Raw genomic sequence first — 24,762 nt, forward strand, 5'->3', positions numbered from 1 at the left:
ATATCAGACCCCAAACTCTAAAGCTGATACAGGAAAGAGTAGGAAATACTCTGCAGTTAGTAGGTATAGGTAAGAACTTTCTCAATGGAACCCCAGCAGCACAACAACTAAGAGATAGCATAGATAAATAGGACTTCATAAAACTAAAAAGCTTATGCTCATCAAAAGAAATGGTCTCTAAACTGAAGAGAACACCCGCAGAGTGGGAGAATATATTTGCCAGCTACACGTCAGACAAAGGACTGATAACCAGAATATATAGGGAACTTAAAAAACTAAATTCTCCCAAAATTAATGAGCCAATAAAGAAATGGGCAGGTGAACTAAACAGAACTTGCTCAAAAGAAGAAATTCAAATGGCCAAAAAACACATGAAAAAAATGCTCACCATCTCTAGCAATAAAGGAAATGCAAATTAAAACCACACTAAGATTCCACCTCACCCCAGTTTGAATAGCCATCATTAGCAACACCACCAGCAGCAGGTGTTGGCGAGGATGCGGGGGGGGGGGGGGGGGGTGCAGAAAAAGGAAGCCTCTTACACTGTTGGTGGGAATGTAAACTAGTACAACCACTCTGGAAAAAAATTTGGAGGCTACTTAAAAAGCTAAACATTGATCTACCATTTGATCCAGCAATACCACTCTTGCAGATATACCCAAAAGACTGTGACACAGGTTACTCCAGAGGCACCTGCACACCCATGTTTATTGCAGCAGTATTCACAATAGCCAAGTTATAGAAACAGCCAAGATGCCCCACTACTGACGAATGGAACAAGAAAATGTGTTATCTATACACAATGGAATTTTATGAAGCAATAAAGAAGAACGAAATGTTATCACTCGCTGGTAAATGGATGGAATTGGAGAACATCATTCTGAGTGAGGTTAGCCTGGCCCAAAAGACCAAAAATTGTATGTTCTCCCTCATATGTGGACATTAGATCGAGGGCAAACACAACAAGGGGACTGGACTTTGAGCACACGATAAAAGCGAAAGCACACAAGGGACGGGTGAGGATAGGTAAGACACCTAAAAAATTAGCTAGCATTTGTTGCCCTTAACGCAGAGAAACTAAAGCAGATACCTTAAAAGCAACTGAGGCCAATAGGAAAAGGGGACCAGGAACTAGAGAAAAGGTGAGATCAAAAAGAATTAAACTAGAAGGTAACACACATGCGCAGGAAATTAATGTGAGTCAACTTCCTGTATAGCTATCCTTATCTCAACCAGCAAAAACCCTTGTTCCTTCCTCTTATGGCTTATACTCTCTCTACAACAAAATTAGAAATAAGGGCAAAATAGCTTCTGCTGAGTATTGAGGGGGTAGGGGGGAGAGGGAGGGGGTGGAGTGTAAGGGAGGGGGTGGGGGCAGGGGGGAGAAATGACCCAAGCCTTGTATGCACATATGAATTAAAAAAAAAAAAAAAAGAATAATTAACCTAGAAGGTAACATACACAGGAAATTAATGTGAGTCAACTTCCTGTATAGCTATCCTTATCTCAACTAGCAAAAACCTTTGTTCCTTCCTATTATTGCTTATACTCTCTCTTCAACAAAATTAGAGATAAGGGCAAAATAGTTTCTGCTGGGTATTGAGGGGTTGGGGGGAGAGGGAGGGGCGGAGTGGGTGGTAAGGGAGGGGGTGGGGGCAGGGGGGAGAAATGAATAATAAAAAAATTTTAAAAATAAAAAAAAAACAGAATTCAAACAACAGCTGGACACCACTATAATTCTAGCTACTCAGGAGAGAAAGATCAGGAGGATCAATGTTCACGGCCAGCCTGGGCAAATAGTTCAAGAGACGCTATCTCAAAAATACTCAACATAAAAAATGGACTCGCAGAGTGGCTCAAATGGTAGAATGACTGTCTAGCAAGCACGAGGCCCTAAGTTCAAAACCCAGTACTGCAAAAAATTAAAAAAAAAGAATTCAGGTAATAAGAAAGTTGGCAAGATTACTCACTGTTGGTGGGAATGTAAATTAGTGCAGCCACTATGGAAAGTATAGAGGTTCCTCAAAAAACTAAAAATAGGGGATAAGGGGTTAAGTCAGTATACAATAGAAATACTTGCACACTTGTGTTTATTGTAGCACTATCCACAACAGTCAAGCTTTGGAATAATCAGCATAGATGCCCTTCAAGCAAGTACTCGATAAAGAAAATGTGGTATATATACACAATAGAGTATTATTTAATCATAAAGAATGAAATTATGGCATTTGAAGGAAAATGGATGAACTGGAGATCATCATCTTAAACAAAGTAAGCCAAGTTCAGAAGGAAAAATGTCAATGTTCTCGCTCATATGCTGAATCTAAACATAAAATGTAAATATGCATATAAATACACACAAACATGTATACACATGTACACATATACAAAAACATAACTGCAATCAAGGAACTTTCTAGGGGTCAAGGTTGAGGTAGCGAAAGAAACAGAATGGTGGGTAGGGAAACAATGCTGAAATACATCTTGTCTATGTGTGAACGTGGCACAAGGCAACTCATGAAAGCTGTTGAAAAATGGCCAGGGGATGGGCAGGAGGTGTGGCTCAAGCATTAGAGAACCAGCTTTGCAAGCATGAAGCCCAGAGTTCAAACCCAGTATCAACAGAAAATCATATTATGTATATACCAGAGAATGTAAACTCCCTCAATACCCATGTTATGTAATAAACTAATTCTCACTTACGTTTAAAAAAAAAAAAAAATGGCCAGGGGAGAGGAGATTAGGAAACGAGAGCAAAAGACAGAGTTAATCTGATCAATGTACAATATATGCATGATTGAAATGCTATGGTTTAACCCCTTGGTACAATTAATATACATTAATAAAAATGCATATAGAAAAAAGAATAGTTTTTGAAGAGAAAATGGTATACATACGCATTTTTTTCATGTTACTTCTATATAAATGAATCGTACAGAATGAGACAATCACAAATTTGAATCATTTCTAGAAGTCAAAAAGAAAAACACAAGCACCTATATTTATTCAAAGTGGCCTTAATTCAATCAATAAGTATTCAGTTAGTGTCTCCTATGTGCCTAAAACTGGTATAGTCACTGGGGTTACAACAGTGAACTCAACATTAACAAATTCACTGTTTGTAAAGCCTATAGTGTAAAAGGAACATTACAAACATACGAACTACAAATTTGGACCATGGTACAAATTAACCTCAGAATTGCTAAAATAAGGATTATAGGAGCTTTTAAAATAAAGAAGGAGTACTTTAGATAGTGATAAGGTCTTTACAAGAAGCCATTTTTAACAGTGATACTCAAGGATGAGAACCTTGTCAAAACAGAGCACAGCCCCCAGACAGAAGGATTATCAGCCTATAAAGAAAGGTTTTTGGTGAAAGAAGACCAGTAAGACAGGGGATTGTAGTGAGCAAGGTGAAGAGGTAGCAGGAGTCCTTTGTTCAGTACTTTTATAGGTCACTGACAGCGATGAGACATTATTTAAGCAAGTGAGTGATATTTATATTTAAGGGATGTAAGTTTATAAAAAGTACTACCTTTTTTTTTTTTAAAGTGATTAACTCTAGGTGCTATGTGACCTATTCAATACAATCAACCTAAATGTATCTGCCTTAGTAAGGACACTCCTTTTCATAGAGGAAGTTGAGGCTGAAGAAGTTATGGTCACTGGGTCACACAAATCAATTCAGTCAGAAATTCAAATCCCGAACTTCTATTCTGCTATACTAACCAAAGAATGCTCTTTGCCCATTCGCTTACTCACCCTTTCATCTCCATTGAGTCAAAAGTATACTGGCCTCACAGATGTTCTCCTGCAACAATAAAAAACAAACATGTGGGTGGTGGTTTTTAAGTATGTCCACAATTTTTTTGCTAGGCACTCTAATTCTCCAGTCCTTGAGAAACTTAAGATTTCTTCTGTTTCCCAAAATGAATGTTCTTCCTCATTCGAGTAGTGTATCTATGCCCTCTTTTTGTGGCAAAATTTCTCAATGGGTCACAATTGTGTGTGTGTGTGTGTGTGTGTGTGTGTGTGTGTGTGTGTGTGTGTGTGTGTTTAAAAGACGTAAAAACTTCATAGAATTTTGAACTGAGAGATTTCAAACTCAGTCTATTTTAGACTGTAACTAGCGCAATAGTTTTTCTGATAAATATTTAATCTCATCAGCTTCTCTAATTGGTTCATTCCTTCCACCACTTAACAGGAATAGGCAGGGAGCTCCAGCCTTACACAGTGGCTTCACAGCTGAAAAGTGATTTTATAAGGGCTGCTGAGCCTTTCTCTTGTCTTTGGACCTTACCTCTAAATCTTATCCATCAAAGAATGTAGGAAACATGGTTCTTTCATGCAAAGTGAGCCAACTGTGGTATTTGGCACTTTATCAAGGAGGAGAAAAACATGCATTTTTATATAACATATTTTTATAAATAGCATAAATCATATATAGTTTCCTTAATGGCCTTGCTGTTGTGGTCTCAACACAAACCATGCATCCAATTAACTTTTCTTCTTCCTATGACATATTAGCAGGGGTTTTCAAACCTCATGTACTTCTAACAAGTGTATGGTACTCTTGGAAAGGACAGGTGCAAATGATTTTTTTCAATCTGGTCCAAATTATACTATAACTAGAAGACCATTCTCAAAATTTATGGCATAAAATTAGGTTATTATTGATTTTCACAACCTAATCAAGTTTTTTCTACTTTTCCTTTAAGGTTATTACTATTGTTACCTAATTTGTTATACTATATTGTTTTTGGGGGGGTGGTTAAGGTTGAAAGACCCACTAGAGGCATAAACCTGTACCTATAACATCATCTTTCCTGGATAACTATTTACTTTGCATAAATAAAGATATATTCAGGTTCTTGTTTAATGTGAAACTGGATAAAGTTTGGTTTTTATAATAACCCACTAGATTCTGAGATGACTTCTTACTACTTCATCAAAGCTGTCACATTTGATTTTGTACTACGGATAAAAAAATATATCAACAGATAAAAATCTGAGATTCTACGATTAAAAAGAAACAAAGCTGAGAACAGTGATTTGCACCTGTAACCCTAGCTACTGAGGAGGCAAAGATCAGGAGAATTGTGCTTTGGGGCCAACCTGCTAAAAGTTTCCCAAGATTCTATCTCAATCAATAAGCTGGCATGGTGGTGTGTGCCTGTCTTCCCAGCTACAATGAAGGCATACATAGCATAGTGGTCCAGGCAAGGCAAGACCTACTGGAAAAATAACTAAAGCAAAAAGGCTTTAGTATGGAGATACGGGTGAGTGACAAAGCCCCTACCTAGCAAACAGAAAGGCGTGAGTTCAAACTTCAATACCTCCAAAAAGAAAAGAAACCATTAAAAAAAAGTTTTGAGTAGTTGTTTTAGAATAAATAGCCTTCTGCTGGGCATGGTGGCACACATCTGTAACCCTAGTACTCAGAAGGATGAGGCAGGAGAATAAAAAGCTCAAGGCTAGACTAGGCTACTAGTGAGAACCAGAAGACTAGCCTGGGCTACAAAGTAAGACCTCATCTCAAAAATAAACAAACAAATAAATAAAAGCCCTTATATAGCCAGGCCCCAGTGGCTCATCCTAGCTACTCAGGAGACAGAGCAGGAGGATTAAGGTTGAAGGCTAGCTCAGAATCTAACACAAAAAAAGGAGTGGAGTGGCTCAAGTGGTAGAGCACCTGCCTACTAAGCATGAGGCCCCAAGTTAAAACCCCAGTACCACCAAAAAGAAAAAAGAAAAGTAATACTTATTTGGGTTTTTAAATTATTGTAACTTGTTTCAAGAATTTATGTTTTTCTTCTCATATTTATGTTGCAGTTGTAAAATGTAATACCTTTTCCTTGAATAAAAACATAAAAGTAAAGTTCTGTTTGGAAACTTTAAAAAAGAATGAGTGATGCATAAATAGACCAGGGCCTTTTTTTCTTATCCTCCAGATAATTCCACTGATATAAGTACATGTCAAGAAACATACTCATGAGTGGACAGGTTGCAATGCTGAGAAGGATCACATTGAATTATAAGAAGCAGTGACTCCTGGAAAAGTATATAGTGGTAAAGTTAATAGTGAGTGTCTCACCTAAAGGGCACAGTTCTCTCCTCATGCTGAGTTTTATAATGTAAGAATATGGGCCCAATGTTATCACATCTGATTTTTCAGAAATTTTAATAAAATTTCCCAGTTTTTACATGTTGGCAATTTTTTAAAAATTTAAATACTGCAAAAGTCACCAGGTTGCAATCTATAGTCTAAAGTTTTTAAAATCAGGCACAGTGGCATGCACTTGTACTTCCAGCTACTTTTGGGGGCTAAGGCAAGAGGACTGTCTAAACCCAGTTAAGGTCCAGTCTAGGCAACAACACAGTGAGACTGCATCTCAAAAGATACATAAAACCTAAAAATAAAATACTTAAAGTGAAATGTGGCTTATAAAGTCAAAAACAAGGATGGAGGGGGTGGTAGTTGATGGAATGGCTCAAGTGGTAGACTACCTGCCTAGTGTGAGACCCTAAGTTCAAACCCCAGTATCCCGCCACCCCCCTGCCACACACACACACAATGTTGGGAACTCACAAAACAATAAGAAAAGGCTCATTTGAACTAAAAAGTACTTTCTTCCCCTAGGAATAAAACATCTCAACATGAAAAGTGAGAGTTTGAAATAATTATGCTTAATATGGAGACATTCAGAACAGCATGACAAATATTGTTAATGAGATAAATTTAATTCATTTCTATTCAAGAGAAAATTCCCATTCTCAATTTCAAAGCCAAAAAAGGAACAATTTAATGTATTATTCTAAGGAAATGAGGAGCTTTCAAAATAAAAACTTATTCCACATTGAGATAATTAAAGCATTTACATGACAGATAGCTTTATAATATAAAGGGAAAAGGCTACATATATATCACATGACACTGTCATGGGCTACTGGCCATAAATGTTGCTACTTCTGATACTGCACTAGGTTAAAGACACTGTCACTGTAAATTTCAGCTAAAAGTGCCTGGTCAAGCTGGGTGCTGGTGGCTTACGCCTGCAATCCTAGCTACTCAGAGGCAGAGATCAGGAGTATTGCAGTTCAAAACCACCTCTTGAAAATACCCAACACACAAAAAAGGGGCCTGGTGGAGTAGCTCAAGTGGTAGAACGCCTGCCTAACAAGTTTGAGGCCCTGAGTTCAAACACAGTACCGCCCAAAAAAAAAAAAAAAAAAACAGGTCAAAGACATTAATACTCTTAACTGGGCATGAAAGTAAACATCTGTAATCCCAGCAAACAGGAAGGAGGTGAAGCAGGAAGACTGCAAGTTTGAGGCCAGCCTAAAATACATAGTGAGTTCCAGACCAAGTTGGGCTACATAGCAAGACTCTGTCTCAAAAAAAAGACCAAATACTAATGTTGGTCAAGCTTTCTGAATATGAAATGACTATATCATTAAACTCTGCTTAAGCAAGCAAGCCAACAAACGGGGTGAAGGCTCAATGAGTGGGAGTTGGGGGCATAGTGACTTTGAACATAAAGCCTCAATTCTCTTTCTCTATTCCCACAAAGCTATTGATAAACAACACAAGGCAGGAACAGAGTGCCTGCTAGGGCTATTTTGAGCTTATGTAATATTTTATTGTATTTTTATTCTTCTTTCTTAATTGTCCTAAGTAGTAAATATCTTTTACCTTTTGTAATCCTTATTCCATAATATGTTTTTACCATTCATGTAGCATGTAAGGGTTATAATATGGATCTACCCATATTTTTTTCTTTTTCTTAGTCTTATGCATGAACTAGTCACAAAGTAATTTGGTTCATTCTCCCAAATGTGCCCAAATAGCTAAGTTTTTTTGTTTTTAGGCACATACTATACTTTACTTGGTACACTCAAAACAAGTTTTTAAAGACAGTTACTTGAAAGTTGAAGACAGAACTCACTTTAATCATTATGATGTAAAGCACATTATGCTTTTACCTTTCTCTTGCTTTCAGCATGAATGAGTCTTCACTGTTCCAATGTGTGATAATTTACTGGTAACCTGAAGAGTTGGAATTCAAGATCTGCTACAGCACTGAATACACTACAAGTACTACTCTATTTTTATGTAACATATCATCAATCTCAAAGAATTATTCATTAATCATTGACTACATTTAAACATGCATACAATTTTACCTGTCTAGGTAGAACGTGTTAAGTTATATTTAATTACCTCTTTCCTTTAAAGGAGCATTATCTGCTTATCTTCTCCCTTTATAACTTACATAAAAATGCAAAAGATACAGATTCCTTCTAATAGTTTTAAACAAAGCTAGTCATTTCCCAGGAGATTTTTTTCATAGGACATAATGAAAAACTCAAAATAGTTAAGTTTGATTAAGACATCCATCACACTACAGAACATTGACAATTATACCATCTAAAACTTATTAAGTATTTATGTGCCAGGACTCTTTTAAGTGCTTTAAATGTATTAATTCATTAAATCCCATAGCCCTAAAAGATAGTAATATTTTGCTATCATCCTCCTGTCACATGAGGAAACCAAGATGCATAAAATCACAAAACTAAACAGCAGTAGGAAAAAACACTTTGGCAGCCTGACTCAAACACCTGAGTTACATTACTGTATTTTTATAAACACTGCTGATTACTGAAACTTGTGAGAAGCCATAAGATTGCATACTGTTTGTGGCCTGAGATGATAAATGAACCACATCCAATTTCTTTTATTAGTCTTTAAGAGTATTGCTTGTGCAAGAAATACACAATTATCTCAAAAAAAATTTATATACTTAGGAAACAGTAGGATTGAACCCAGGGCCTCCTGTATATAGGCAAGTACTCTACCACTAGAATACACTCAAAGTGCTATGCTTAAATTATTAGTACAATGGGGCTTACTATGATGTTTCCATACATCTATATAATGTACTTTGATCGTGTTCATTCCTCCATCACCCTCTTTTACTATCCCCCTTCTCTCTGGTCCCCCTCAAAACAGTCTCCCATTTACATTAATGTTCTTATTTTGCTTTGATTTTTAGGTCTAGATTCTATATGAGAGAAAACATTCCTTATTTGTCTTTTTGAGTCTGGTTTATTTCACTTAACAAGATGATCTCCAGTTCCATCCATTTTCATGCAAATGATATAATAATTTCTTTTTTGTGTGTGTGTGTTTCTGTTTCTATGCCAACACTATTCCTGTGCCTTCTTCTAGTGTCTTCAATTTCTTTCTGAAATGTTTTATAGTTTTTCATTGTAGAGGCCTTTATTCTCCTTAAATTTATTCTGAGGTTTTATTTGTTTTTCTGAGGCTATTGTGAATGGGATTATTTTCCTAATTTCTTTCTAGCCTTATTACTGGATATATAGAAAAGCTACTGATTGGGGATGGGGATTAAGAAAAAGAAACAAAGAAAACTACAGATTTTTTCAGGCTTTGGGTGGTGGTTCCCAGATACTTGGGAGGCGGAGACAGAATCTGCTCATGATTTGAGGCCAGCTTAGGCAAAATGTTACCAAGTCTCTCTCAGAAAATAAGCCAGGCATGGTGTTACATTCCTATAATCCAAGCTAGGTGGGAGGTGGAGGTAGGAGTGCAGTATGAGGCTGGCCCTGGCAGGAAAAAGCACAAGGCCCTATCAGAAAAACAAACTAAAGCAAAAAGGGCTGAGGGGCATAGCTCAAAAGGTAGAGCGCCTGCCTAGCAAGCATGAGGCCCTGCCTGAGTTTAAACCCCAGTACCGCCAAAAAAAAAAAAAAAAAAAAAAAAAAATTCAAACAATAACAAATGCTGACGAGACTGCAGGGAGGAAAACGAATGCTGTTGGTGGGAATGTAAATTAGTACAGCCACTACGGAAACCAATGCAGGAGTTCCTCAAAAAAATAAACATAGGGGCTGAGGCATTAAATCAGGATACAATAGACATAGTTGCACACCTATGTTTATTGTAGCAGTATTCAAAACAGCCAAGCTTTGGAATAAACAGCCTAGATGCCCTTCAACCAATACTGCCAAACCAAAAAAAAAAAAAAGAAAAGTTACTGAATGTTGATTTTGTATACTGCTACTTTCCCAACAATGGATATCAGATTTAGGAGTTTTGGAAGGAGGGATCTTTTAAGAATAGGATATCATCTGTCAATAAGGATAATTTGACTTGTTCCTTTCATATTTGTATCCCTTTTCTTTCTTTCTCTTGCTCTGGATAACAATTCAAGCACTATAGTGGCTAAGAGTAAAGAGATGGGAGGCTGAGATCAGGAAGATCAAGGTTCAAGGTCAGCTCCAGGAAATAGTTCTCAAGACACTCATCTCCAAAATAAGCGGAGCAAAATGGACTAGAGGTGTGTGGCTTGAATGGTAAAGCACCTGCTTGGTAAGTACAAAGTCCTGAGTTCAAACCCAAGTCGTACCAAAAAAAAAAGAAAGAAGTTAGACATACTTGCCTCATTTCCGACTTCAGAGGAAATGCTTTAAGTTTTCCATGTTTATATACAGGATCACTATGTATATAAGGCTGACCTTGGACTCCTTATATAACCCAGGCTGGCCTTCTACTCCTGCACATGCTTTCGGAGTGTTGGGACCACAGGTGTGTGCCCAATGCTTAATTTTTAAAAGCTACTTATAAATATAATCAACTTATAAATATACTTATTTACTGGTTGGACATTATAACCAGTTGTTCTGAGCACAGTTTATAGTACTTTATAAGACTTTGAAATTTTAGTATAATAGATAATAGTGGGCTAGAAGTTTGTTTTCAGAGTTAACACATTCAGCTTTAAACATGAGCTATTATTACTTGGGCAAGAGGGAAAAAATCCTAACATGTACATCTCTGGAGTAAAACAAAAGAGTACTAATTTTTAAGAGTATCTCTATTTAAAACTAAGGCAATGAAACCAGCAAAGCACGAACTACTGAAAAATTTTATCTACTTTAATAGGTGACAGTTTACATTCACCAAAAAGCACATTCCCTAATTACAAGATTTTCTCCAACTTATGCTAAGCCCAGAGATCACAGTATTATTTCCATTTTTTGATTTATCTGATGATGCTTGCAGGAGAATTAATGCAAAGTTTAAAATCACTAGCTTATGTTATAAGCACTTCTTAGTTAAGACAATCTACACTGAGAATGAAATTTTCTATCAAATACTTCTATCTGCCTTTTCAGAACACACTCTATGAAAATGGTAGACAAACATAGACTTATGAGAAAAATATTTTTCTTCTTCTTTTTGTTTTTTTTTCTGTAGTCAAAGTGATAGTAAAGTTTATTAGGAAAGAAATACTTTCGACAGATGAAAAATAGGTCATCTCTACAGCAAGGAGAACCACAAGAAATATATTTTCTTCTGATTAAAAGGGTTCTTTTTCTGTCTCACTAAAATTTTTGTCAAGCTAATTTATGCTAAAAGAACAACAAAAATATAACATTCTCTGAACAGAAGGCTTTTCTTTCCTATTCAAGAAATACAAATAATAAAATAATAAATAATAAAACGATCATGATGAAACCAGTATTGAGAAGTCAAAAACACTTCTCACTGGCATAAAGAGCCACAAGGTACCTGAATCCTCATTCTTCCTTCAATTATTATTTTTAAAGTATTTTTAAATAAAGGCTTTGATAACTATAGTTTGGTAACATACAGACAACATAATTGGGTATAGAACACCAACAGGCATCCTAATGATATTGCCAAATAATTACAGGCTTCAGTTCTCCATTAACTTTCTCACACTACCTCTCAAAGAACCAGTATGTTTTTCTCATGAATGTTTACTTTATGATTGAGGGTTTGAACTTTAAGGTTTAATAAGCAACTTTTTGCCTAAGTATAACTTTAAAAAACACACTATTACAAGCTTAGCAGTAAAGAGTTCTTTCAACACCAATGGGAGCAATTCAAATTTCAACCTTTTCTGTTGAGATATTCACACACAACACAATCATGGTTTAAGGTCCTCTAACATTGAGTGTCAACTTATTTCTATTGTTTTCCATTTTATTCTAGTTACTTCGTTTTAAAAAGGATAAGAGCAAGACAGAAGTGAAGTGGCTCACTTTCACTACAGAAACAAAAAAGGAAGAAAAAAAAAGAAAAGGATAGGACCAGGATGGCACCTGAGAGGCTGAGATGGGGATGAATGCGGTTCCAAGCCAGCTTGGACAAAAAAGTTTGTGAGACCCCCATCTCAATGGAAAAAAAGCTGTGCATGGCTGTCATCCCAGCTACTGCAGGACGTGTAAAATAGGAGGATCATGGTCCTGGTTGGTCTGGACAAAAACTGAGACACTATTTCCAAAATAACCAGAGAAAAAAAGGATTAGCAGTGTGGTTCAAGTGGTAGAGTACTTGCCAAGCGAACAGGAAGCCTTGAGTTCAAACCCCAGGGGGAAAAACAAAATCATATGAAAGTTTATGTAGCAGATATCCATAAGCTCTTTCAATTAGGCACAGATCTTTCCTATTTGTCACTATATCCCCAGCGCCAACATTGGGCCTAACACGCAGCACTCACTTGATAAGTTTATGATGCATGAACATAATGCTAAGCTTATTTCATATATACATCACTATATTAATTGAACTATGACCTATCTGTCTACCAAATTAGATTGAGTAACTCTATGGAACCAGAGGGTACTGTCTTACTTAGGTCCTGTGTCAAGCATTGTGCCAATTGATTGTTTCCAATTTCCTGAAGTTTACTTAACAAAAGTTCTCAATTAACTAGGTTTGATCCATCTCATTTCACTCCTTATTCTAATTACAAGAAAATTATAAAACAAAACAAAACACACAACACTTGTAACTGGCACTACACATACTTCTACACAGGAACTTAAAACTCAATGAATAAATAAAAATAAATAATAATTCATACAACAGGGGAGGAGGGAAAGGAAAAGGGTGATAGAGAGCCAACATTAACGAAATAATTACCTCTGTTCAGGTAGAGGATCTAACAATATGTACTGAAACCTGTTGAATAATGGGGGTGGGAGGGAAAGGGTAAGGGAGAGTAATGGAAGGGGTTGAACTGACCAAAGCAAATTATACTCACAATGGGGATACTTCGAGAAACCCCTTTGAACACTGCTTTTGGAATTAAAAATCAAAGGACTGTAAAATAGGTATGGAAGGGGAGGGTGAATGGAGGAGATGAAGGTGAGGGAGTATGGTTGATGGACTTCATTTACATATATGAAATAGAACCAGTTGCTTTAAGTGGGACAATGAGGGGTTGGGGGAGAGATAGTGGAGGTGATTTAACCAATGCACAATATAAGGCTATTTAGAATTGTCACAATGAATACTCCCTGTGCAATGAATGTATTCTAATAAAACTGTAAGAAAAATAGTAATTGAGGGGAGGGGTATAAAGAAGAATGATGGAGGGGGTGAATTCAACTATGATACATTGTAAGAACTTTTGTAAATGTCACAATATACCCCCAGCAACATTGTGACATAAAAAAATAAACATTAAGAAAACAATAATTGATACAGATGTAGCAAACTAGGAAATATCTTCAACAAATGAAAAACTATGTGGTCTTTTTTTTTTTTTTTTTTTTTTTGCAGTACTGGGGTTTGAACTCAAGGCTTTATATTTGGTAGGCAGGCATGACACCACTTGAGCCAGTCCACCAGCCCTCTTTTTTGTTGGGTGTTTTCCAGATAGGATCTCATGAATTATATGCCCAGAGCTGGCTTTGAACCTTGATCTTCCTAATCTCTGCCAGATTACAGAGGCATGAGCCATGGGCACCTGGCTAAAAAACTACCTTTTATTAAAGAGGAAGTTTGTATTTACTCATAGATTAGAAACAGTTTTATGGAAAACTCTCAGGTTAAGTCATGTTCCTATGGGAAAATCACCATAATCAAGTGATCCAAAAGTTCCACTTAGAAGAGTTACATTACAAACAATACTTAGAATTTGTAGACTTCCTAGTTAAAATTTCTTCTTTTTCTTTTATAGATGTATTGTTTTATATGGCTTTGTGATTATACAAATGCAGACCTCTTATTAAAAAAAATTAGTAGCAACTGCCAGGCCCTGAGTTCAAAATCCAGTGTTGCCAGGTACCATCTGTAATCCTAGCTACTCAGAAGACAGATCAGGAGAATCACAGTTTGAAGCCAGCCAGGCAAATAGTTCGCAGGACCCTATCTGGAAAAAAAACCATCACACAAAAGGACTGGCAGAGTGGCTCAAGGGGCAGGCCCTGAGTTCAAACCCCAGTACCACAAAGGAAAAGAAAAAAAAAAAAAAAACGCTATGTCAAAAACAAGCTGGAGAACTGCGGGCATGGTTAAGTGGTAAAGCACCCACCTACCAAGCAGGAGTCCCTGAGTTCAAACTCCACTACCACCACCAAAAAATTTAGAACTCACCAAAACATGATACAAAAAGTAAAAAGTAAAACCTCATCAACTTCTTTGTCTGGTAAGATTTTTTCCAACCATGTACTAACTTTTTTTTCCTTTTTTATTGTAAAATACATATTGCACAATATTTATCAGATTAATGATTTGTAAATATACAGTTCAGTGACATTAAATACACTCACCATTCTGTGTAACTCTCACCATTTTCTATACCTGTAAGCCTTTCATCATTCCAAATATTGTTGTACATATTAAACAACAGGTACACAGTCCCCTCAACCCCTAGAACCCCCATCCTTCTTTCTGTCCCTATGAATTTGCCTACTATGAGTATCTCACACAAGAGGAATCATATAATATCTGTCTTCTGTGTCTGACTTACTCCACTAAGCATACTGTTTTCAAGATCCATCCATGTTGAAGCATGTGTCAGAATTTATTTTCTAAGGCTGAATAATATTTTGTTGTATGCATATAACCATATTTTGTTCTGTCAATGGATACCTGGGTTGTTTCTACCTTTTGGCTATGTGAATAATGCTACTGTGAACTATTGTACAGTTATTTTTTGAGATGCTGTTTCAAATTCTTTTAAATATATACCTAGAAGTGGTCATATAATAGTTCTATGCTTAACTTTTTTGAGACTGCCAAATTGTTTTGCACAGTGGTTAGACCACTGCATATTCCCAACAGCAACACAGAGTTAGAATTTCTCCACATACTCATCAATACTTCCTGTGTGTGTGTGTTAAGTAATAGCCATTCTAAAGTGGTATGAGGTTGGTACCTCGTAGGATTAGGGCTCTTAAGGATGTACAACAAGTATGTGGGAATATACATAAGCACAGACAATGTGGTAGTTAAAAAATAATGCCAAGAAGACAGGAAAAAAAAAAGTTATATAAGAAGGGAAGCTGGGCATGGTAACACATGCCAGTAACTCCAGCACTTTAGCCAGCCCAAGCTATATAATGAGTCCTTGTCTCAAAACAAAACCAAAACATTATCCCCCACACCAAAACAAAACAAAACACACCAAGAAAAGAAGAAAAAAAGAACTGGCAGATACAAAGGGGTGGAGTCACGAGAACAAGGTTTCCAGTATACTGGTTCTCAAAGCATGGTCAGCAGCATGAACATCATCTGGAAATTTGTTAATAAATGAAAATTTGGGGATCCTACCTCATATCAGTTGCATAAGAAACTGAGGGTGAGGTTCAGCAACCTGTGTTGTAACAAACCCTCTAGAAGGTTTAGAGCCACTGGTCTAGTCTGATCAGAAAAGTATAATTCTATCTAAATGGAGGAGAACATAAATCAAACTGCACAGGATCTTGTATGCTGATATTAAGTTAGGAGGAGTCACTGACAGTATTCAACTTCCTAGGTTCTGTTCTTCTCTTAATTATCATTGCTCTTGAGTAGCTGATACACATTCTTTTCAAGCTCTCACAGAGAATTTATGAAAGCGATGATGTACTGAACTAAAGAACCACTAAGCTGAGTCCACAAATTCTTTTGTTTGCTTTTTGGTGCTGTGAACTGCAGGCCCTCTATCACTTGAGCCATTCTGCCAGCCCAAGCATCTAAGACTGGGACCCTGGGGCAAAAATGAGAAACCCTACTTGAAAAATAACTAAAGCAAAAAAGGGCTGGGGGCACTGATTCAAGTGCAGAGGGCCTGCCAAAGGGAGCATGACGTCCTGATTTCAAACCCCAGTATCACAAATTTTAAAGTCATCTTTAAAAAAATTGGGTCTTCATTGTCACCAGAGAAGAGTCCTAAGTTAATTGGGATTTTCTGGGGTACTTGTTAAGCTTGAATAACTATGTCTTATATTATCAGAAATTTTGAATTCCACAAAATGCTGCATATGTATATAGAAGAACCATAGGATACAGATTCTTCAAAAATGAGTACAATATTCTCTATTTACCCAGTAACTCAAGCTTGTTGTGTTCTTTCAATATTAAAAAGTATCATAGAGGGTGTGGGCTCAAGTGCATGTTTAGTAAGCATGAAGCCGAGTTCAAACTGCAATACCCTGCAGGGAAGGGTGGAGGGAGAACTAAAAACTATAATAATAAATTTTTAAATTTTGGCTTATAAATGTTGAATTTGTGTTATCTGGTACAAATAACTTTAAAATTCTAACAGTATTCCTAGCTAATTCAATCTTTTATCATTATAATGGTAGTATTAGAGACCATTATAGTGGTAGAGACTGCTAGTGGCCTCCCCAGTATGTAGTCTCTCCTCTGTCAATAAGGAAAGCCCAACTATATTCTGGGCAGCAATGTGCTGCCCTAAATACTTTTCCTAACTGCCTTGCACAAGGGCCAATGAAGTTGCTTTGTGGAATTTTTATGAAACCAATTTATGAGATGGCATGTGCTCTCCTTCCCAATTCCCCCAACCCTTTTTCCTACAAGCAGTTAATGAGAGCTGGTTCTCCACCACCTATCTTGGATCATAAAGTGAGCCATATGCTAAAGACAGTGATAAAGAAACATATTGGAGCCTGGATGCCAAACAAAATCTCCATAATCAGCCCTAGAATGCCAATCTCTAGTTCTTCTATGTGGGAGAAAATTTTAGACTGTCTTCTTTAAGCCACAGTTTCTTCCATTTCTACCCAGCAGCAAAAAACAATTCCCATCTGAAACACTGATACTACTGTGTAATGTTTCAACTTAGGCCCCTTTTCCAAGATGTCTCGTATTATATATATATATATATAAATACTCTGAACTCTGAAAGAATTCTGAACTCTGCAATATTTCTGGCCCCAAGAATTTCAGATAAGGGATACTCAACCTGTAACGTAATTACACCAATGGACTTGAAGGAATGGCTCAAGTGGTAGAGCTGCCTGTCTAGTAAGCACAAGGCCCTGAGTTCCAACTCTAGTACTGCAAAAATAAACAAACACTATCTTTTAGTTTATGTTTTTCTAGGTATATCATTTTCCATCCTTTTATTTTAATTTTTTTGGTAGGGGAAGATACTGGAGGTTGAACTTGGAACCTCCCTCTCTCTGCTAAGACACTCTACCACTTGAGATACTCCACCAGTCCTTTTTACATTAGCTATTTTTGATTTAGGGTCTCACTTTATATATGGGCTGGCCTGGACCACGATCCTTCTATTTGTGCTTCCCCACTTAACTGGGATGACAAGGGCATGCCACAGTGCCCAGCCATTAGATGAGATGGGTTCTCAAGATCTTTTTGCCCAGGGTGGCCTTGAACCACAATCCTCCAGATCTTTGCCTCCCAAGTAGCTAGGATTATAAGCTTGACCCACAGCACTCACCATTCCATCACTTTATTTTCAATGTGCCTTTGTCCAAGTATTTAAATGTAATAATTTTCAAGTATCTTAACTATATATACTTGGTTTATGATTTTACATACAGCCTGATAATATCTTTTAATCAGAGCATTTAACCCATTTATATTCATTATGGTCACAAATACATTCAGCATTATTTCTACTGTATCTTTGTTCTACCTTTCTTTTTTTCACATTATCTAATGGCTCGCTCTCCCTCCACTTGCTCTCTACTACAATCTTTTTCTTTGTGCACTGCTGAAGATAAAACCTAGGGCCTCATACAGGTTAGGCAAGTCATCTAACACTGAACTATAGCCCCAACCCTCCATTACAACTTTCATTCTATGGGGGCTACTCTATACCTCAAGATCCTTAATTTTACCACACCTGAAAAGTCTCCTTTGCATTTACATTGTTTGTCCCCACCCCCTCCTTTTTTTGGAGGCAGGTCTCACTATGTAGCTCAAGCTGAACTCCAACTCTGCTTCAGCCTCCAAAGCTGAACAGACACATGGCAACAAACTCCTGGCTCTGTCTCCTTCTCATTTAATGTAACGTATTCAGCGACTATGGACGTTAGGATATGAACATTTTCTTTTCTTTTTCTTTTGTGGGACTGGGGTTTGAACTCAGGGCTTCACACTTGCAGAGCAGACACTCTAACGCTTGAACCAAACTTCCAGTTCATTTTGGTCTGGTTATTTTGGAATGGGATCTTGTGAACTATTTCCCCGGGCTGGCCTTGAACTGTGACCCACCTGATCCCAGCCTTCCAAGTATCCAGGATTACAGGCATGAGTCATCAATACCTGGCTCAAGACACGGACATCTCTGAAGGACCATTTTTCTGCTTACCACAGACATATCAGACCTCTTCAGTCCTTCCATAAGCTTTACTTTACAGAGATAGTTTTTGTCTTCCTATACAGTATTCTGTGTTTTTTCTTCAAACTCCCTTTTCAATTTACCTAATATGTTGTTAAACCTATCCTTAAATTTACAATTTCAGTTACACTTTTTCATTGATGAATTCTACCTATTTTTGAATAATCCCTCAATTCTCCCATGTGTTTCTTCAGATGTATTAAACACACTTATCTTATTTCAATATCCAGTAGTGACAGTTCTGTGACAATGACAGTATCACTACTGGATATTGTGGTTCTGATTTTGGTGCTCTGTTGTGCTCCTGGTGACCTATTTCCTCATGTGCTTTGCAATTTTTTTTTTTTTAAACAGGGAACTCATACTCTCTGGAATACTATCTTTGATAATTCTTTAAGGACTTTGAGGGGAACATTCTCCCAGGAAGCATCGGGATTCACTTCTATCTTTGCTTAGGCACAATACCAAGCTTATTCACTTAAAACAAGTCTTGGCATAGGAATTTTGTTTTTTTCAACCCACACAGATTATTAGAACCCAAAACTTTGATGAGGGTATGTTTCTAATTATAAATGTTCAGGACAAGCATTTTCCTTCTCCTTCTAGTAAGAGTTAAGGTAGAAAGGCAAAAGTTCCTGAGTATTTCTCTTTGCTAGCCCAATTATTTTTCTACTTCCCCAGAACCTTATACTTTTAGGGAATTCTAACTTGTAGGAACCACCTCTTTATTTGTCTCCTATTTGCTGCTTCCTGAGTCCCATATATACCTCTTTTTTGTTTTGTTTCATTTTGCTTTGTTTGAAACAGGGTCTCTCTCACTAGGTAGATCAGGCTGGCCTTCATCTTAAGTATGCCTTCTGCCTATTTTCCCAGAGCTAGGATTACAGAAATGTACCACCACACCCAGCTCCCATGCGTACCCCTTAAAAAGTGAAAATGCATGCTCTGCAAGTGCGAAGCCAAGTTCAAACCCCAGTCCAAAAAAAAAAAACAAACAAAAAACAAAAAACCCAACAACAAAAAAAGTGAAAATGCTCAACTCATCTGGAACAGTTGATATCCTTAATAAAGCAGGCACTTTAAAAAAAAAACTGGCTGTTTTGTCACCTTAGCCATAATTTTAAAATGTTGCTTTTAGTTCTTTTCCTTTTCATATAAACTAAAAACACTTTTTGGGTTGTTTTGTTTTGTTGGCAGGGTCTTGCTGTGTAGCCCAGGCTAGCATCAAAGTTGTGATCCTCCTACCTTAGCCTCCCAAATGCTGGGATTATAGGCATGTATCACCACAAGGAACACTTACTTTCATTTTAAGGACAGTTTCCCAAAGTACTGGAAAATAACAAAATAAAGAGTAGATAATATTATGCCAGAAGTTCAGAATTATACCTTGCCTATACACTTCCTTACACTTTGCTTTCCTCATCCCTTTCAAAGCTCCTTTTTAAAAGGTTTCCTTTATTAAATAACTGTAAGAAAGTATTACTTTCCATTCTTTGCTACCCACTTCAAAGACCCCCTAAACTGTCCAAATATTTCAAAATGTTAAAACATGGCTTTATACTTAAAAATGCATTTATAGTAGTACCAAATAATTCAAAAATAAGTTATATTTATGGACAAATAAAAGTGAAGTAAGAGGGGAAAATAAAAATGATTTACATTGGTCTCTAATCCCAGCTACCTGGGAAGCTGAGACCAGGAGGATCACAGTTACAGGCTAGCCCAGCAAACAGTTCTCAAGAATCCATCTCCAGGGATGGGGGGAGGGGCTCAAGTTGTAGAGCACCTGCCTAGCAAGCATGAGGCCCTGAGTTCAAGCCCCATACCCTCCCCCCCCAAGAAAAAAGTCCATCTCTACACTAACCTGAGCAAAATGAGCCTGAGGCATGGCTCCAGCAGTAGATAAAAACAAAAAAGATTTATGTATTAGGATAAAATAATAATATTGTGTGTGTGTGTGAGAGAGAGAGAGAGAGAGAGGACCTATGGAACTAGGATTTGAACTCAGGCTTCGAGTTTGCAAAACAGGAGCTCTACTGCTTGAGCCACACCTCTAGTCCATTTTGCTCTGGTTATTTTGGAGATGGGGGAGGGAGGTCTCATGAACTATTTGCCCAAGCTGGCCTCAAACTGTGATCCTCCCAATCTCAGTCTTCCAGGGAGCTAGGATTTCAGGCCTGAGAACCAGCACCTAGCTTCCTTTAATGTGAAATTATTTTTCTTACATTATTGATGCAATGAAACAAATAAATACCACAACAATTTTAAACTGGTTGCCTTTCCTTTTCCACCCCTGGATGAATAATATATTTCATATATATATCCAGTTTAACTCTCCCCTCAGTCATTCTCATGTGATTGAGGATATTGGTAAATTTCTATGGACACCCAAATTTAAGAAACAGTCATTGTAAACTCTGTCATGTTGCAATTTTTATTTCAAAGTTATGACATCCCATTCTTTGTGGCAAAAAGAAATCAGAAGTATATTTTATGAACTAATGCAGTCCGAATACTGCAATGTGCCAATGAAGGGAATTAGTTTGAAATCACTAACAGTTTCAATGAACCTCAATGGAGCAGGAAGTTACAGAAGCCCAAGGGCAGGGCAGAGGATAGTGGCGGGATACTGACTCGTGGAGGGGTTGAAATGGTAAAGCAATGAGCAAAGAATACAGGAAAATAGTAACCTTTGACCGTGTCTCAATTTCTTTATTGGTAAAATAAGAACGATTACTACATAAAAACAACAAATCTGATCACAGGGCTGTGGGGCCTACCCACAAAAAATTCTTACCCTCATTCCTGTTCTTCCTGTAAACAGCTTTAAGGCAGCATGTGGGAAGGGAGGGTAAATAGGGGAATGAAACTAGTCAGACAAAAGACACTCATAACCTACAAAAAAAAAAAAAAAAAAAAAAAAGGACACCAATAACCCCATACCCACACAGAGGGCCAAGGAGTTTCTCCTGTTCTTGTGCCTCCACACTAAACAAACAGTCCTGAAAAGAACTTGAATTTGTTTTACTCTGGTTTTATTTGGAGCTTATCTGTATTTACTACTATTGTAGATGGAACAAAAAATTTCTCCTTTCCTTTCTGTGACTCCATACTGAATTCACAAGAACCTGAAAAGGCTTCCGGGTCTATGCACAAAAAGAAATAAATCAATAAATGTATGTACGTATGTATGTATGTATATAATATGACAAACAATCCAAGAGAGTAATTACATGAAAAGTCTCTAATTAGAAATAGCCCCTCAATTGAAAACCCAGTGAAAAACTAAAAGGATACTTATATTTGAGAGTAGTGAAGAAGGGAATGCTATTCCCCCGACATCCACTGTAGCCTCAAAGGGGAAAATGTGCTACTAACTCTTGTCGTTACACAAGAATAAGAGACATGCAGGAACTGGGGGTATAGTTCAGTGGTAGGGCATAAATGTGCCAAGCCTTGGGTTCGGTCCCTAGCACCACAAAGGGAAAGAGGAGCAAAAAATACGCAAATCAGTTTCACTTTGAAGTAGTAAAATCACTGTTTCTTCTTTAAAGCAAAAAAAGGTACAATGGGAAAAAAAAAAAGGTTGGACCACCACAAAAATGAAAACGATAAATAAAAGCCAAAAGCCAGTATTTTAGCACTGCTTTGTAAAGCATTAATTTAAACCACCCCTAAACTACTGAGGTGAGAAACTTAACAAACCCAAAAAGACTCCCAAAAGCTTAGGCCAAATTCACTAATCAAGACATTGCAGTGAAGCTTAGGGATGGCGGAGTGGTAAAGCCCCTGCCTAGCAAGTGGGAAGCCCTGAGTTCAAACCCCAGTACTGTCAAAAAATAAAAAAATAAAGAAAAACAAGACATTGCCGTAAAATTCACATGATTTTATACATCTGGCTGTATAAAAATTCATGATCAAATCAATGCTTTATAATTCCAGAACAGGAAAAATGATGATACTCAAAAGATAACTGAGGCTAGGGATGCAGATCAGTGGTAAAACACATACTGGGTTTAATCTCACACACCAAAAAAAAAAAAAAAACCTTCCCTGGATTTTACTTTTATAGCACTTGCTAATGAGTATAAATCATTTTAGCCATCAGCCACAATTAAAATTTCTACTTTCAAAGACTAAGCACAATAACTGATAAACACAAAATACCTAGAAAAAATGGGACATAATTAAAATAGAAAATGCAAGGCTTTCTTTTAATGAATATTCCAGGAATAAAAGTATTAGCTTGGTTTTTGTTACTTTTTTGTTTATGTATTTGTTTGTTGTGGTCCTGAGGACCAATTTCAGACCTTGCATATGCTAGGCAAGTATACCACTGTGCTACATCCACAGTCGAGTATTAACACATTTGATCTTCAGAATAATGTTTTCTCTTCTCCAACATCACTGTTACAGACCTACCCTTTCTATACTTCTCCATAATTAGCTTTTTTATTTTGTCCTATCTTTTAAGCTACTTATGCCTCTATCAATCACAATACTTCTAATCAAACATTTTTTTAAAATGTATATGCACAGGGATGGGGATGTAACTCAGCGGTGGAGCACTTGAGCAGAATGCATGAGGCCCTGGGTTTGATTCCCCAAAACCACAAAAGTTTCAAAAAATTATATAAATATATAATATGTATATAAATACATATAATAATCCCTCATTAGCCTAATCATTAGGAAATTATGTTTTGAATAATGAATTTCCTGGAAATTGAAGTTAAGCTTTTTTTTTTTTGCACTTGAACTTAGGATCTTCCACTTCCTAGGTAGGTGCTCTACCACTTGAACCATGCCCCCAACGTAAAGTTTATTCTTTTAAACCCCTGAAACTAAGTTTATATAAGTATACTATACTTTATATTTAATCAGAAGCCTCTATTAAAATAATTTAACAGTCCAAGTCAATTCAATAAAATTAAGAAAGGAAATCAGGTAAACAAATATTAAAAAGGGAGAGATACGTTTAGGATATTTTCTTATACATGAACTCCTAAGGAGCCAAGCATGTGAATTTAACTTTTTTGGATGAACAATTGTCTAGTTCTATAAAATATATATGTAAACATATATATTGTCTGCTGGGTACAATGACTCATGCCTATAATCCTAACTATTTGGGAGGCTAAAATCAGGAGTGATTGAGGTTTGAGGCCAGCCTGGGCAAAAGAGTTTGTGAGAACCCATCTACAAAATAACCAGAGCAAACAGGCACCAGTGGCTCATGCCTGTAATCCTAGCTACTTGGAAGGCTGAGATTAGAAGGATCAAGGCTCAAGGCCAGCCAAGGCAAATAGTTCAAGAAACCCCATCTGCAAAATGGACTGGAGGTGTGGCTCAAGCAGTACACTGCCTGCTTTGCAAGGGTGAAGCCCTGAGTTCAAACTCCAGTCCCACTAAAAAAAAAAAAAAAAAGTTAGCATGGGTGGTTTAGGGGTGTGGGGACAATCTTATCAAAGTACAATGTAAGCATATTTGAAACTGTCACAAGGAATCCCTCCTGTACAACACATATATCCTAATAAAAAAAGTTAGCATATTTAAAGAAATAAAATTTTAAAATGATACACAACAAACTGTTAAAATTTCTCAGTGGGAATAAAATTACAAGCACTTACACTGTAAAACACTGGAACTTCTTATAATGACTGTTTTACCCCTATTAGCATCTTAAAATAATTGAAAGTCATAATATTACTGCTTAAGATTCAAAATGACATTTGTAAGGAAACATTAGCCCAAGAGTTCAGTAACAACTGCTACCACAAAAACAAGTAGTTACTGGTTTGAAATACACATTGTGACAAAGTTAATACTACTTTATCTTTTATACCTTATGACATTGTAATTGTTACAGTAAATTCAGAAGGTTATAAAAATCATGTTACAGTTACATACGCTGTAGTTCTTGAAAACTCAGGTTCCACAGTGACCTGCTTTTATGAAAGGCACTTTACTATTTTAATACTAAAACTTTTGTGTATGTTACCTCTTATTGGGCATACCAGATACTATTCTCAAGTGAAACCTAAGTCTAAACTCTCTTCTGGTCACTCTACTCAAAGACAATTAAATTCTCCCACTTTTGTAATTA

At 36.8% G+C, this 24,762-nt stretch overlaps 1 protein-coding gene across 16 annotated transcripts in view; it reads right to left on the reverse strand.

The window, feature by feature from the left end:
* Csnk1g1 (casein kinase 1 gamma 1) overlaps positions 1-24,762 on the reverse strand; it is a 175,854-nt gene that overhangs the window by 131,514 nt on the left and 19,578 nt on the right. For 14 of the 16 annotated variants that reach the window (XM_074066200.1, XM_074066203.1, XM_074066197.1 and 11 more), the window contains one exon: positions 3,763-3,811. The exons of 1 other annotated variant lie outside the window; for it this stretch is intronic. The gene's annotated coding sequence lies outside the window, so the exon portion shown is untranslated. Of the gene's footprint in view, positions 1-1,970; positions 2,086-3,762; positions 3,812-24,762 lie in introns of those variants that run through there. One more of the 16 variants, XM_074066196.1, reaches the window with a different exon arrangement.

Source organism: Castor canadensis, chromosome 2, assembly GCF_047511655.1.
Source record: "Castor canadensis chromosome 2, mCasCan1.hap1v2, whole genome shotgun sequence".
In the NCBI taxonomy this organism is placed as follows: domain Eukaryota; kingdom Metazoa; phylum Chordata; class Mammalia; order Rodentia; family Castoridae; genus Castor; species Castor canadensis.